Below are 15517 nucleotides of genomic sequence, written 5' to 3'. Positions count from 1 at the left end.
GCCTCGTTGAAAGGCTGCTGGGGCTGTGCGTTGCGTAACATGGCCTCCAAGATGGCCGCCTTCAGCTCCCTTGCCGAGTCCACCAGAAACCGCTCGCCGCCGTTTTCCAGACGCTGGTGGTCCACAAAATCGATCGAGAAGCTGCGTACACAATACGCATAGAAATAACGTATTATGCCTCAGATGATGGCGCAGGAGCTTCAAATCGCAGCTCATATCTACAAGGAAAGTATCGCGGTTCCCGTCGCCTATAGGCCAATTCACTCGAAGTAAGATCGGAATGTTCATGCGGGCATGCTGAAGGTACAGTGCTTCCCTGTTGGTTATCGTGTCATGGCATCGAGAATCTGCTTGAGGTATGCTATGTCTCCATGGTGCATTTGACGACTGGAACGTGAGTGGAGAAATTTAATAGCAACGTTCCTTAGGAGTACTATAAAACTATAACTGGCGCATCCTTGTCGCATGGTCTATCCCGTATGAATTATGTTTCTTTCATACGACGCATTACCCTCTTGCATTTGAATTATTTAGCAAGGTCATATGGCCACAACCACAAGGACATACCTCTCGTGATGAATATGACAGCAAACACTCTAGTTTACACTTAAAAGGCATATCGACACAGGGTTCATCGCGCTTTGTGTACGTGTATTGTTTGAGTGTCAGCGCTAACTGCGCATACAACTCGCCTAGGTCGGCTGGGTGAAGGCCACACTAATGGGCTTGCGACATACACCTACTCTGTTTCTAACCTCTTACTATCCATCAGGTTGCCAAGAAACTGGCTGAAGGAAAGAAACAGAGATTAGATGTTAAAAATAGATTGAAGTTGAAGATACAATCAAAAACCAATCACAGAAAAAAAAGAAAATCCAACACAAATTACGCGTTGGTTTTATTAACGACATCCTCTAACAGAGTAGGCGAAGACAATACGTTTTACTAGAATTTAAGAAACTGCATTTGTGCGTACACATACCGTGTCAGCAGCATGGCCGCCGTGTCAGCAACGTCCGACGTTTGGTGGGCGGCCTCAAGTTTGCGCACCAATGACGTGAAGGCGTCCAGGGTTTGCGCCGGGGCTGATTCCGAGTGCACCAACGATTCGTTGAAACATGGCGAAGCCACCTTGGCGTTGAATGTGGCGTAGTCCATGAGCACGGCTCGCGTGACAGGAAGCATCGGGTGAAGCGCAACTACTGAAATGTCGACGGCACCAAGAAACGCCTTGCTCACCACACCACACGACATTATGAAAGCGTCACGTGATGCCGATAGAAAGTGTAGTTGATGAGCCTCAGTCATCAGCAGCGCAGTTACAAGCAAAGTGAAGGATGTGTGTACCACAGCCCTTTTCAGGCAAATATATTGTGTAACCCAGCTCCGCATTATCCACCGCTACGTCCGCTTTGATCACAGCGTCCTCGTGGTCATCCGAGATTAAAGGCTTTTGTCTATAGTCAATTTATAGAGGCAAGTAAACCGGAAGCAATAAGACCTTTACACTGTCGGCAATTTTGTTTCAGAGCGCACCTTAGCACAATCTGTGTACGTGCTGTTCGTTCAAGTTAACATGACCGCTGCTGCCGGGTCACCCTATAGGCTTCATCAGGGTTGACATAGGACACCGTAGCGAATAATGCCCAGCTTTAAGATTGTTATATATCCCGCATTCGTGCAGTTAGCAAGTGAAAATCACCGTAGCTCACGCACCTCAACCTAGGGTGCACCAGGGGTTGTACGTTGGAAAAACAGCACAATCTTCAATGAAACTCTGCGAGCAGGTCATTAAATTAGAACCTAATATTCCGGTAAAGTGATATTTAACACTCGTGTAGTTCAATGACAAAGATGTAATGCCACTCCAACATTTATTGTCTGTAGACATGTTTATAAACTAAGAACTGGCTAAGAAGACAACTGGAAGGCTAGACAGCCTCAAAGTCAAAACGTTATCAATTTTTGTCTGTAGGCAATTTGTAAACTGGGAGTTGACAAAAATGATTAAGTTATCGACTTTTGTCTATAGACAGTGAAAGACAATGAACAACTAGAAATAGATACTGTATCGACTTGTGTCTATAGGTGGCCTATAGTGGGAGTAAACAAAAATAAAACGAGTGCCTTATTGACTTTTGTCAATACACCCACTAGAGAATGGGTGCATAAAAAATAGACATTTTATCACCTTTTCTCTGTAGCCAATATGTAGATGTTGTATAGACAAAAGAAAGAATCTGTAGAAAAGCAAAGCCGTCTACAGGAAATCTACCGACACTCTATAAACAGTCTAAACCCATTTTTGTAAGCAATATAAACGTAAACGGGTTGCTGCCGATGGTTGAAACGTCCTCCCCCCCCCCCCCCCTCAAACAAAAACAAAATATTGACGCCCAACACGACTGTAGCAGGACAGGACGTAAGACTGTGTTACCATATTGTTTCCGGCAGCAATTTAACTCAACAATAATCAGGGCGAAGGCGATTCCATAGTTTCCTCGGTCAAATCTGGCCGCTAACGGCAGCAACTGCAATGCCACGAGGTCCCATGCCGGCTCACAGCGTCGTTGTACTAAGCTATGTTTGTTATTAGTACATCAGCTCATTTATATGAACGTATTCAGTCTGTCCGCACTGTATGCATTACACCTGCGCTATATTTCAACTTCGTAAACACTCTTTCTGCCTGGCTGTAGTGATCGTTTCAAATTCGATTAGCAAGACGTGCATGCTATCCATACGGATACGAGTGCGCGGACGTGAGCGAAACGGCGACAACTTAAAGAATCCGTTACTAAACAAAGGGAAATTTATTTCACCAATACACGCAAGCCCGACGGGCTCTTATGGTCGGGACCGTATACTCGACAAATGTTAGACGCAAATTACAGGAAGCAATTACAAACTACACGTGATCGTAACAAACATCCCTAATAGTTCTGCAATTGCCTACCACTTTCCCATTAAGTTGACAAAAACCTTCGCAATAGTAAAAAGTAGATAAATGACCTTGTAGCTCCTCGTCCGAAGTGTGTGCCTTTTAACCCGCATCGATGAAATTCCTATTCGAAAAGTAAGAAGCCGTTATTCATTTTTTGCAAAATGTATTGTTCAATTCATTTGGGGCGCGTTGCGTCTCGGAACTGCACAATGATGCGGAACACCACCATAGCGGAGGGCCACACGAATTTAAACCCAAAGCACGGTACGTCAACGTTTTCGCAGTCCTCACCCGCCCCCCCGCCCCCCTTCCGAATATTAAAATGTATATATATTGCTGGAGTCGCAGCCCCCGCTGTTTCTCGCCAGCACAAGTGAAACCACAGTTCGCCTATAGACCAGAACACGATAATCTCGAACCGGATGGGCTGAGCGCATACTCCGGAACCCAGCGATCGGCCGCCATCTTGCCTGAGCTGCCAGGACGCTTTCGCGTGCATGTAGCGTGTGTCTGTTACGGGGTGTTCAATGTGTAAATATGTCTGTGCCCGCAACATCCAAGCACAGAACATCATCGTGGCCTCACTGCGTCACATATGGATGTGCAAACAACCAGCAAAAACAAAGCCGATTGCAGAGCACCGTTTACGACGAACACGATGTACGTCGAGAGCTGTGCCGCTGTGGTATAGTCAGCCGTGCATGTCCTTTTGTCTCTGTATCTGTGTATCTGTGCGTGTCTGCGTGTATGTGTTTGTCTACGGGCCTCGATTACACACAGGCCTGAGGTGGGCTTCATACAGCGGCTCTCGCCATAGAACTCCGCACCTGATTCACAAGTAAATGCCGCGATAGTGTTCGGAACGCTACAAAGTTCTGACGCTGATGACACTCGAATGCATGCGTAACAGATTGAATTCCGTGCACTGGCGTTAGTTTCCACGAAATTTCGCAGTACCTTTCAGCAACTATTCGAAACGTTTACGTGTGAAAACTGGTTTATGTTACTTATCCTAACTTTGTGTTGCTTATCCTTGGCCAGAGAGCAAAAGCGGCGATGTTTTTTGAATAGTATGCATACATTGCACAGTAGATCCGACGCGGTTGAACTAATGTTAGTTCATTCTTCCGCCGTCCCGCGACAAAACGTGGACAGATCTAGGTATCCGCGTACGCGCGCTACGCTCACTCGAACCTACGGTATGCCACCTGTTTTCAAGTTGCGGGCCGAGAGATTTTTCCAGGCACTACAACGCGGAGGTAAATTATATCGCGTACTGCAATGCTTTAACTAGTTCATGACGTATGTCAGACGTGCAAATTGGAGTGGAATAGCCGAAGAACCAATGTTTCCGCATGCAAAGGCAACGCAGACCCGAACTATCCGCTCCGCATGCGGACGTTGCGCTTGGCACAGCCATTCCGATCTGCAGCACAATCTTCCCGAGAAGCTGAAGTTCACCAACTGAATTCGCTAGCCATAATTCACCATCCCGTCCTTCGTGAGAACTACAAAGAAATGTCAAAGCGCAAGCACTGCGTCTACCTGCGGTCGCCTCGCTTGACAGCTCGGAGCCATTGGAGCAGCAGGTGGTGCCACTGCGCTTCGAAAATGGCGCCAGTCAGTTTTTTTCTGTGTTCTGATGTTGTTTTCATCGGGCGAGGAGGATACGGCGCGCGGCGAGCCTTTCCTTCTCTCTGGAATGACTGCTGCTTACCTGGTGCCACAACTTTGGATGAATGCACCAAGAGCACGGAACGAGCGTTTATATTGTTACGCGATGCAGCAATTACGTGGTGCAGCACTATAGAGCAAAATAAACATTTTATCATTTCAGAAGACGTCTTGGGCTTACTTTATGAAATTGCACGTGGCACAGATTCGACAGAGATTGTCAACATCGTTCGCAATCATTTTTACTCAATAATAAGAGGATTATGGCCAAGGCCGCGCGTTGTACAGCAGTAGAAGCGAAAAAAAAAAAAAGATGCCGCGCCGATCACCGGAGCCGGCGTGTACCAGCTGGCGTTTAAAACTCACTCGCCCAAAACTGAAACTGGAAGTTAATCCCATCCGCTTTGTGCGCTACAGTCAATTCGGCCGCTGGTCTCTATGGGAGGGTCCGCTCTTATTGAATCTCTTTCTCTATGCTTTATATATGTCATCATCCTGGTGAAGTTGTGCCGTCATTGTGACTCAGTATTCGTATCGTCTCTTGCTGAAATAAACTTTTTCTGAGCTCTGTCGTAATATGCTCTTCTCCTGTCTTCTCTTTTCTTCGCATCGCCTCGCTTCTTCTACACCATAAGAACGGACAGGTCGGAGACAATTTGTCGCTTGTCGCCAGGAAGCAACAGTCTGTGCAAAAGTGTGTACGGTCACTTACCCACGAAGAGGTAGGTCAAATATGGAGTCATTCTGAAAATGACTGGGCTGTTCGTCCCGGCCAAGATCTTCGCATTGAACCAGAGTCGGCAGCACTACGTGGGAGGTCGTGTCCCGTGCCTCGAGTCCTCGTGCCTGCGATTACCTGATGAAACAAGGAGAGCTTTAGGCGTTGGCTTGACCGGAATAGGCTCCAGGGGATTGACCTGCACACTCTTGAGACGTTTCATCATGTGGGCTGCTGTCATGGTGGGAAGATAATAATAATAATAATAATAATAATAATAATAATAATAACAATAATAATAATAATAATAATAATAATAATAATAATAATAATAATAATAATAATAATAATAATAATAATAATAATAATGATGAAGAGAAGAATAGCTCTGCGGGATAGAAGTTACATCACTGCGGCAATATGAAGCTGCGAGTAGGATGATGTAACTATCGAGCCTTTTCAGATGTGCGATCATGGGAGTTCGTGCAGTTTTGAAGGCGTATGCGACGGACATCTCGGAGAGCGATGACGTGTACTTAGGAGGGTACATATGTGGGGGGAGCGGGAGGTTCAGCATGCTCAGCTATCCGCTGTTGTTCACCCTAATCGCTGAACAAATTAGAGTTGCGGATAGGCGATGCAGAATATTAGAGAGAAAGAAGGAATGGAGCATAGCTATATAGATCGAATATGAGGTCAAAAGTATTTCGCATTTCGATGAGGGCGAAATGCGAAAACACCCGTGCACTTAGATTTAGGTGCACGTTAAAGAACCCCAGGTGGTCAAAATTTCCGGAGTGCTCCACTACGGCGTGCCTCATAATCAGAAAGTGGTTTTGGCACGTAAAACCCCATAATATTTATATAGTATATTTACTTGCCAATAAGATAACCGCGTAAGTGGTGAGAGTGGCAAATGTTTCTACGTGTAAGCAACAATCAGCCGGCAAATACGGCCCTTCATCGTTGCCGATGCTACTCATTCGAAGTGATCACGAGTCAGATATCTACCCAAGTTTTTTTCTTTTTTGCCACTTGTAACGAAGCAATAAATTTGCACGTATCGCTGTATCGATCACAAAATTGAAGCTATTTCCGATTTCTTTTTCTTTTTCTTGCCTCCTTCTTCTTCTGCTACATCGAGAGATCTATCATAGTGATAATGAAAGAACCGAAGATTTTCAAAAGTACAAGCTTTCTTATGTTGCCAGCACGCCGTGGCCCACAACGCGCATGCACAAAGAGAGTGCTTTAGATGCATCTAGAGCTCTGTCTTAGTGTATGCACTTTGTAGGCCATGGTGTGCTGGCAAGTTAAGAAAGCCTGCACTTCAACTTTGGTTCTTACATTATCACTAGCAGCTACAAAACAGATATTACCATCGGGCGTAAGGGTATTAAAGCAAGATTAATGACAAAGCAGCAGTTACAGAGAAGCTGCATTGTCTTAACGACAAGAAAACAAACTTTCAATGCATTTTTGGCGGGTACGCGCAGCACATTTTACTGACTTCTGGTGAACTCCAAGGAACTCTTCGTTTCAGTGTATTTGCGTGGGGTTGTTAGATATGGAGCTGTTTCCTGCGATTACTTCGAGTTCCCCCCGGACCACATCGAATCGCAGCACATTCCAGAGGAGCGCCCGAGCAAACACGTTGAAGGCCACAAGACAAGTGCAAACAAGTTTGCGGCCCCCAGGTCGTGTGCCGCCGAGGAACTATTCAATGCTTGACTTTTCCAGAAAGCGAGGGGATAGCGCGGCAGTGTTGGAAGTAAAGTGGGTGCCAAACTAAGACGGCGGTAATGCGCCGTGACAGCCGGACGTGCCGGGAAGGTCCAAGCGTACCTCTTCATCGCCTTAGAAGAAGACATTTGCTACCGCTGCGCGGCCGTAGCACCGGGAGCAGGTGGGCACTCGGACAATGGAGCATGAGCACCCCCCCCCCCCCCATTCTCCGCCTTGGAAGAAGCGCATTGCAAGTCTGCGAGGCAAGACCGCAGAGTGCCGCCGGGTGTTGCAACGCGATACGGGCGCCAACCATTGGCTGAAAATGGCGTCATCTGAGCGGACTCTCCCATTGGTCGAACATGACGCGACTTCCAGTCCTCGAAGGGTTTAAAAGAAGGATTCCAGAGAGACCATAGCATTCCCTGATTCCCTGATTCACCTCTCTCGAACTTCCTGCCACGGGCCGCAGCGTCCGAGTTGCTGCCGGCCCGTAATGACTGTACGAATGTTACTTGACTCTCACCTCCTTGTAAATAATGTAAAATAAACCCTCCCAAGTTTGGTTTTTCATCTCGAAGTCCGTCCTTCAACCCCTACAGGGTGCACCCTATAGAGAATTCCTGTCATTTCAGACGTCACAAATCCAGTTCGGGGCTCTTCAATGAATTTCGCCCAAGAAATTAAGATACATGATTCACGACTTGTATATGCGTGCACTCGCCGATATCTGCGGAAGAACATGCGAAAAAAAAAGCACTGACTGCTGCACCTGTCGCATTCGGGAGACAATATCCCACATACCGTACCTGTGCTATTATTATGCGGCTGAGTGAAGGATAGTAAAGTTTACAATGGGCTGTCTGGACTTCAGCCTATTTTCGAAGGAGAATACTTTGGGCGTACGGAGAGTGATTCCGAATTCCTGAACAAGCTCGTCTTTAAGTATATGTGGTGTGTATGGGAATGTGCCAAATGTGTTTGCAGTAAAAGGCTTGTGCGGTTGGGGCATCCCTCCTGTGCATAGTGTGTAATGCACAGAGCGCATGTTCAGAAATGTGTTTATTGCAGTGTATTATCGTAACGTGCTACCCACCTCTCTCCTTCCCTGTTTTTCCCATTTGCCTTTACCCAGGTCAGAGATACGCTCTTCCGGCCGACTCCTCCTTTCTCTTCATTACACACCCAATAACATACCAATAACAATAAGATAAGAGTATACCTTGCGAAGATAATGAATACTATAGAGACAAAATCCGACTATCGACAAGAATATTGCTTATGTTATTTAGCGGTGCAGGCACAAAAAAAAAAAAACACGAAGACCAAAGCTGCTGTCTACCTTACCGCCACTGCTGAGGGTTTCAAATTTGAAACATCATATAGGGATGATGGCGCATTCTTGAGTTGTTCGTGGGAAACGTTCTCCTGCCTGAGAGTCGGAAGAGATTATCAAGCATAAAGTGACGTCATCGAGGGGATAGTTTCATTGACAGCCACCTGACGATGGCAGGCGATTGGGAAAGGACGCATGAAAAACGGCACGAACTCGATTTCAGTGGCGGACGCAACTAAGTATGCAAGTATATAGCAAGTGTGGCTTACCTTACTCCAGACTCTTCGGGGCAGCTTGCAGTCGGTTTTACCACGGTGAGCACGACATGAGCAGCCTAACCGCGTGGGTCGTCAAATACGAGTTGTGGGGATGGACGCGCGCCCCCAAGTCGGTTCACCCGTAGGCGCCGGGTTAAGGCATCTCATTTCCGTTGCTCGAGGCTGGCCTTTTGAGAGCCACCGAAGCGGTGGGATACCCGTGTGAACCTCGCCGCACGCACGAGGCAGCGGCGCCGGCCATGGCGGCGACAAGGCGCAGTCATCACTCCTTGCATACACTCGCGCACAAATGACGTTTCGGATCGCTGCAGCCACTGTCGCAGTCCGCGCGCGCGTCCTGCGGTGGGAGCTATAGAGGCGGCGCCTTGTATAAGAGATGTTATAAGCGCAGAATTAAGGCGACTCGACGTATGACAATGCATGCATAGCAACGGTCGCTGCCTCCGCGAGGGAGGTCGACGAGCTCTCCGTACACAGAGCGCGCAAGTCAGCAACTTCAATTTCTATGCTTAATGTCCGCGCGAGCCCGCGCGAACCTTGGTAGATGGATCCAGCCATCGCGTAAGGCGAGCCCTGTTGTTGCCGCTGTGGCGCCACGCAGGTAGCAAAGCCGTCGTGGTGTACAAAGTATTAATTTTTGCATTAGAAGACTCAATACGGCTTCCTAACTCGCTGTGAAAGGCTGCGCTTGTAAATGCAGTCTCCTTTCTCAAATATTCAGTGATCGTGAAGCTTCTATATCACTTGTTTTTTTGCCCGATGAGCGAGAGTTGCAAATGTAGCTATAAGGAACGTTTAGCGAGGCTTAAATAGAGTTTTCGGCGCGTGAGCTTAGCAAGTTGTGCATCCGCGACACATTTACGGCAAGCCGTTGTTACACCGCCGGCCCGTTGCAATTTCAAGCTCGATAAACCATGTTTGCTACTGGGTTCCCATATTATCGAGGTGCACTAAAATGCGCGCTATGTTAACAAAAAAAAAACATTGTGAAGCTTTACGTGGCCTTTAAACGGCGAAGTAAAATTGTGATTTCACAATTACTAGAGAGGTGAACATGTAGAAGCAATGGGTAATGGGAACCTCGAGAGTGGGCATACGGAGGCCCACACAATATCTAAGGCGTGGTGCCGGTTTTCGAGTTCCAATGACGCACATCGTCTTTAGACGGTGTGCTTTTAGAACCTTGGGGATCTACGATGGAACATTGAGGGTGCAAAATGGCATGAATAGTCCTTTCCTAAGGGAACGTACCCAGCCCAGCGCGCATTTTTCAACCCTGTGCGGCAACTCGGAGTCGGTTTGTCATGAGGCGCTAGTTTGTAGTTGTCAGTCCACAGCTGGCTACTTGCTTTGCGACTCTTGCTCCGTCCATGACACAGTCACCAATGCCCCGCGCGTGACCTCTCGTGCCTCTTGTGCTATTACCTTGACATTCAGCTTCAACGCCTGCTTGCGGGTGTGCACCAAGTAGTCATCATCATCACCATCATCATCATCATAATCATCATCATCATCTTTCCTTACCCCTGCTCTCTTTACCCCAACCTTGGGTCAGCCGATGACGTCGTAGCCTTCAAACTTCTTAATATCCTCCGGCTATACGTTATCCTCGGTTGACATCGAGTGCGTTTCCTTTCCTTGGCATTAATTTTTGTTGTTCCGGTAAGCCACGTACTCAGTGGCTGGGCCATTGTGCTGCCGAAAACGAGGTGCGGGACCGGAGTCCCGGGCGCAGTCACCGAATTCCGTTGCGGGCGTGTAATGCACGAACACTCGCGTACCGTGCTTCGGGTGCACATCAGTGAACCCCGCGGGAAGACCTGCGTGCTATGGCATCCCTTCTAAACCACTGCGCTGTTTCCGGACGTCAAATTCCATGATTAAATTTTAGACTATCACGTATCTCCTCCACGCGTGATATTAACCTACAACAACTACTGTAATGACTGTGGCTTTCAAAAGTATAATTACACATCATCCTGTTTTCGCGGCTTTCTTTCTTTGTTTAGGATTAAGGCAAACATGACGTTCATGTTTAACAGCGCGGTGCACAAATTTTTGAAATACTAGCCTCGAGCTGCCCACGTGACCGTGACCGCTAAAGTTAGCCTCACTTTAGCTGCACACGTGTCAGGCGGTTCTCGACCATATGGCGCGCTATACGATACAAGCAACGTACAAAACTTGCCTTCCAAATAAAAATCCATAATTTGTTTAACTATCTCTAATTATTTGAAAACAATTCTTTATTCTCGTAAGGCAAGGTACAAACATTACTGCAGGAATTCCTTAGTGGGATTCGTTAGACAGTGCATACATATCGTTTCTAATAGTTCATCTGGCACTCATGCAACGATTGATGGAGTGGCAAAGTTACGCACGCTGCGGCTCACATTGGAGAGGATGACGCAATGTGCCGCAAGTATTGCAACGACCTGTTGCGACTGCCTAATTGGCCAACCTAATTAGTATTATTGGGCGAAATGAATGTAATCGTAATTATTCTGAATTACGGTTAAGTGACATATAATGTCAAATTATCTTCATTACCCTTATTAATGTTCATTGGGCTTTAGTAACGGAATCATAGTTAACCTTAAGTAGGCATAAGCTATCCGAATTACCCTGAATTGTTCATAATTAGTCCTAATAAACATATTTTTAATCGACTGAAATTAGGCTTAATTAATCTTAAGAACCCTCAATTTATCTTGGCTAGGCTTAATTAGCTTACCTTAACTACTGTTGCGCTTGTAATCAATTCAACGTACAATAATTTTATTATCCTCACGCTTCTCAATTCCCCACAAATAATCGTCATTGCGCTTGACTAATTTCATCGTAATTAATATTTTGTCTTCCTTATCCCTCATTAATCTTAAAGCCCAACTGCAACGAAATTTCATTAGGGCTAGATTGCATATAAATGCATACCTTGTGCTAACATTGTAACCATGGCAAAGCCACAGGGTTGGCAATTGTCTAATTTTGTTAACAGCAACCTCGCAAGGAGCCCCGAACCACTTTTTTATCAAAGTCGAGGAGTGCATTGGAAGTTAAAATAGACTATTTCAGAAATACTTTGCCGCAATAATTTCTTCGCTGCGTTCAGCAGAAGCGCAGTCATTGGCTCTCAAAGGTCGCACATGATCCCGTTCGCTGTGCGCCCGTTCCTCCTTCAGTGACTTGCACTGCCTAGGCTACGGTGGACCGGAGCGTGCTTCCAACACTCCGCCTGCTGAACGTTGCCGTGGCGCGCAGTTCAAATTTCTTTTTGGATGTACACGTGGACGTCGCTGCTTACAAATTTGGCGCGTATACGATGCGCCAAACGAAGCAAAACTCCGCAATCCCCAGAAAACCGCAATGCGTTCAGCTGTCGCGGACTCGTCGCAGTACCACGACACGTTCATTTGAGGGCGCAGGCGCGAGTAAGAGCGGGTGCGAGAGAGAAAATCTGGGGGCTTTTGCTCCTTGAATATACGACTCTGCCTACTCACTACTGAGGGGGTTTCATCTGTGGTTTCCTAGCGCGTGTTGTAGGCGTTTGTCCCTAGGCGTGCCGGCATTGCGTAGTGGGGTCGAGTTGTTCGCGCTCAGACGCTGGCTGCCGGCGCTGCAAAATAGGTGAAGCAGCGGACACTGACGCCCGATTTGCCGACCACTGTGTCGGACAGACTGTCTCGCATATGCGGCGCTCGTGCTAAGTCAGTCGTGGCGGATCATAGCGTTCTCGCGCCTTACGGCGATGTACCTTGTCAATAACATCACAGATGTTTCTGTGGGAGCAGTAGCGACCGTAGTAGAGCCCGGGCCGCATATATTGAAAAAGTCCCGGTGTGCGGTAGTGCTGAACTGAGCGTCACAAGTTGGCGGCTGCACGTAATTATATTTATTCAATCGTGTTTTTTACTAATTGTAACAACGTGTCATTATTTCGCATTATTGGCGGCGCTTCCAAAGCACCAAAGCGGCAACGGGGACATCAAAGCCAGAACGTAGTCCGTGGGTTGGAGCTCGCCGAGGCCTGCTCGTGCAAGGGGTGTAGATCGGCTATCGCGGTCAGCCATTTTTTAATTTTTTATGCAAACACCCCCTGGCACGCTTGGGCCTCCGCAGCCGCAACCCACGGGCCGCCCTGCTTCCAGCTTTGATCCCCCCTTGGGTGCCCTGGAGATCCTGCGCTGCCTGCTTTATTATAACCTCAGGTGCTCTCCTGAGGCCTCCGATTGCCGATTACATGTGCCCTCCTGGGGAGCGCTTGTAAAAAATCCAGTCTATCGTCGCGACAAAACTACAACCCGCGACTTATACACCCGTCAGAACATTGCCTCTTCAGACACAGCGATCACCAAATGGGGCGTCCACGCCCACTGCCTCACCGCGCGGGCAGCCAGCGGCTGAGCGTAAACAAACTCGAAAGTACTCCGCAATGCCAACATGTCTGGGGATAAACGAATACAACGCGCGCTAAGAAACCTCCTTTGAGTAGTGCCTAGGCAGAGTCATATATTCAAGGAGCAAAAGCCCCAGATTTTCTCTCTCGCGTCCGCTCTTATACGCGCGCCTGCGCACAAACGGCTGGCGATCCCTCAAATGAACGTCTCATGGTATTGACCCTATTCGCGGCGTTCCCGTGGGCGCTGCCATGTTTTATCATGTGGTGACGCGTCCATTGCTTGCCTCAGCTGCCTCCGTTGCCTCCATGTTTACAATGGTTGTGTATTACGCCGGTGCGGCTCAGCAAACCTCTCTTTTTTGGGATATATCATACACAGTGACTGGGTGGACGACACTGCTTTGGCCACATCTTCAGAGAACACGTAAAAGTGCTTACAGAGCTGGTTGTGTCCGGAACGATGCGAGCAGCATATGTGGTGCTGGTTCTAAAAGCGGGGCTAAATGTGTGTTCCGAGCTATCCAAACTTTCCCTTTAATTCATGAATTGAGTGTGGATCAGCGTGTTTTGCTCTTCCTTCTTTATTGGCAAATACGCAGAAGCAGCAGCTTGTCACCTTTCTGACTAACTTTCTCGGTGCGGTGACTATCTCATTATTTCTCAGTTCCGATAGATTTGTTCTTACTGCGCACAAGGATTAAAACGTGGTTTGTTTTGTGCATTCTGATACCTTGATGCACTGGTGTTTTATCGCTAGTAACTCGCTTACTCTTGTGTACCATCACGAAACATTCAGCTTGGCTAATTCGTCTGCTGTCGGTGTAGTCCGTCATTTATTGTGTGCACATTGTGCGCATATATTCAAATGTGCGAGCATTCGGTTATTCTTGATACGCAGGCGACAGGGTGAGCGTAAGTATACGTGACAGTTGGGTTACATGTGTAGAGATAACGTACAGGAAACTTACTGTGACAGGAAGCTGCACTACTTCCTTTGTCATTGTTTAACGAGCGGTATTCGCTCTTACCGACGTGCCGGGGTTGCCCTTTCTTTGGAGGTTAGCGATACAGCGCTGGCGGATGAGCGAAGTCGTGCATAGCGAGGGGCCGACACCACAGGCTGTCCTTGTGTAGCAACGGCCCGTGAAGTTGGTCACGTAGATCCATTCCATTCCTTTATATGCCAGTCACTATTTTCGCAGCCAACTACTGCTCATGTCTTCAATCCGCTGCTACACAATTTGCAGCACGATTAGACCCAAGTGCGTTAGCGAAAACAGTTGAAATTCCGACAGATGATCGCAGAGTAGTAAGGTGGAAGCGGTAATGGTTTCGTATCTGTGCGCTGTCGCTGCGGCTACGTGCGGCGCACCGCTGAAAGCTCCATTTCTTTTCTCTAGAACAAACTGCTACGCGAAAAGGGTCATCCATGCAAGTGCGTATGCGCAGCGTTTGCTTTGTGCACGACAGCGCTTGAGTACGCGGTCGCGCTCATATGTTCTGGTCTCGCCACTCCATGAGTCTCGCCGTTATACGGGCGCGGAGCAGCTTTGCCCTGCCCCAGCTTGACCGACAGATGGCAGCCACATCCAACTTAGGCATTTGAAGCGAAGTCTGCCACGACGTCTAACCAGGAGTGGTCAGCAGTGTGAGCGCGCTCGCAAGCGCGTGTGTGTTCTGACTTTCGAGTGATTCGAGCGTAGCTCAGTGTTGAAAACTAGTCAAAATCAATGAAAACCGACGGCTGTGACACCAATAAGCAGGGGGGCCAAAGTTTCATTTCTACGCGGGCGGCCGCGGCCTAGCGTGAGCAGACGGTAGTCGACTGTTCCGAAAGTATAATTCTTATCGAAATTCAAAATCAGATTTTCGTCCACTACATATTTTTTTATTAAACTGCGTCAATAAATATATGCAGTAATATATAAAATGCAGTAATAATAGGAAGAAGCACACTGATCCAAACATGCTTCTTGATTAATGTCAGTTGTTGGTCAATAGTAGCCGCGAGCCACATATCGGAATCTGCCATAAGATATATAAAGCGTCCCGAAAGGCTGAGGAGTAGGCCTCTGTTGAAAAGAGAGCGTTTGAGAAAGAGGTGAGCTCGCGCTCCGCTTGCGAGTTCCAATACGGCTCTACGCACAGCTCAAGACTACAAAATTTGGTCGGCATCTTGCTAGCAGCGTCGACTGCGTTTTTTCACCAAGCCAGAGGGGTGGTTCAGGACAGCCATGAGGCGATAGCGGGAATCCTCCACTGGTTTCACCTCCCGGCGAACGTGCGCACGTTCGTGAATGCCTTACTTCCTGAACCTTTTCTGTCGTCCTGGCTGGGCATGCAGTAGGATTGCTCACCTTGCACCGTGGCGTTCCACGGGGCTCTATCCTTGAACCAATAGTGTTCAACATCGCTCTTCTTTCATTGGTTTGGTAACCTGACA

The sequence above is a fragment of the Dermacentor albipictus genome, chromosome 1, assembly GCF_038994185.2.
Source record: "Dermacentor albipictus isolate Rhodes 1998 colony chromosome 1, USDA_Dalb.pri_finalv2, whole genome shotgun sequence".
In the NCBI taxonomy this organism is placed as follows: Eukaryota; Metazoa; Arthropoda; class Arachnida; order Ixodida; family Ixodidae; genus Dermacentor; species Dermacentor albipictus.
The sequence above is the reverse complement of the archived record's forward strand: the minus strand, read 5'-3'. Positions refer to the sequence as shown.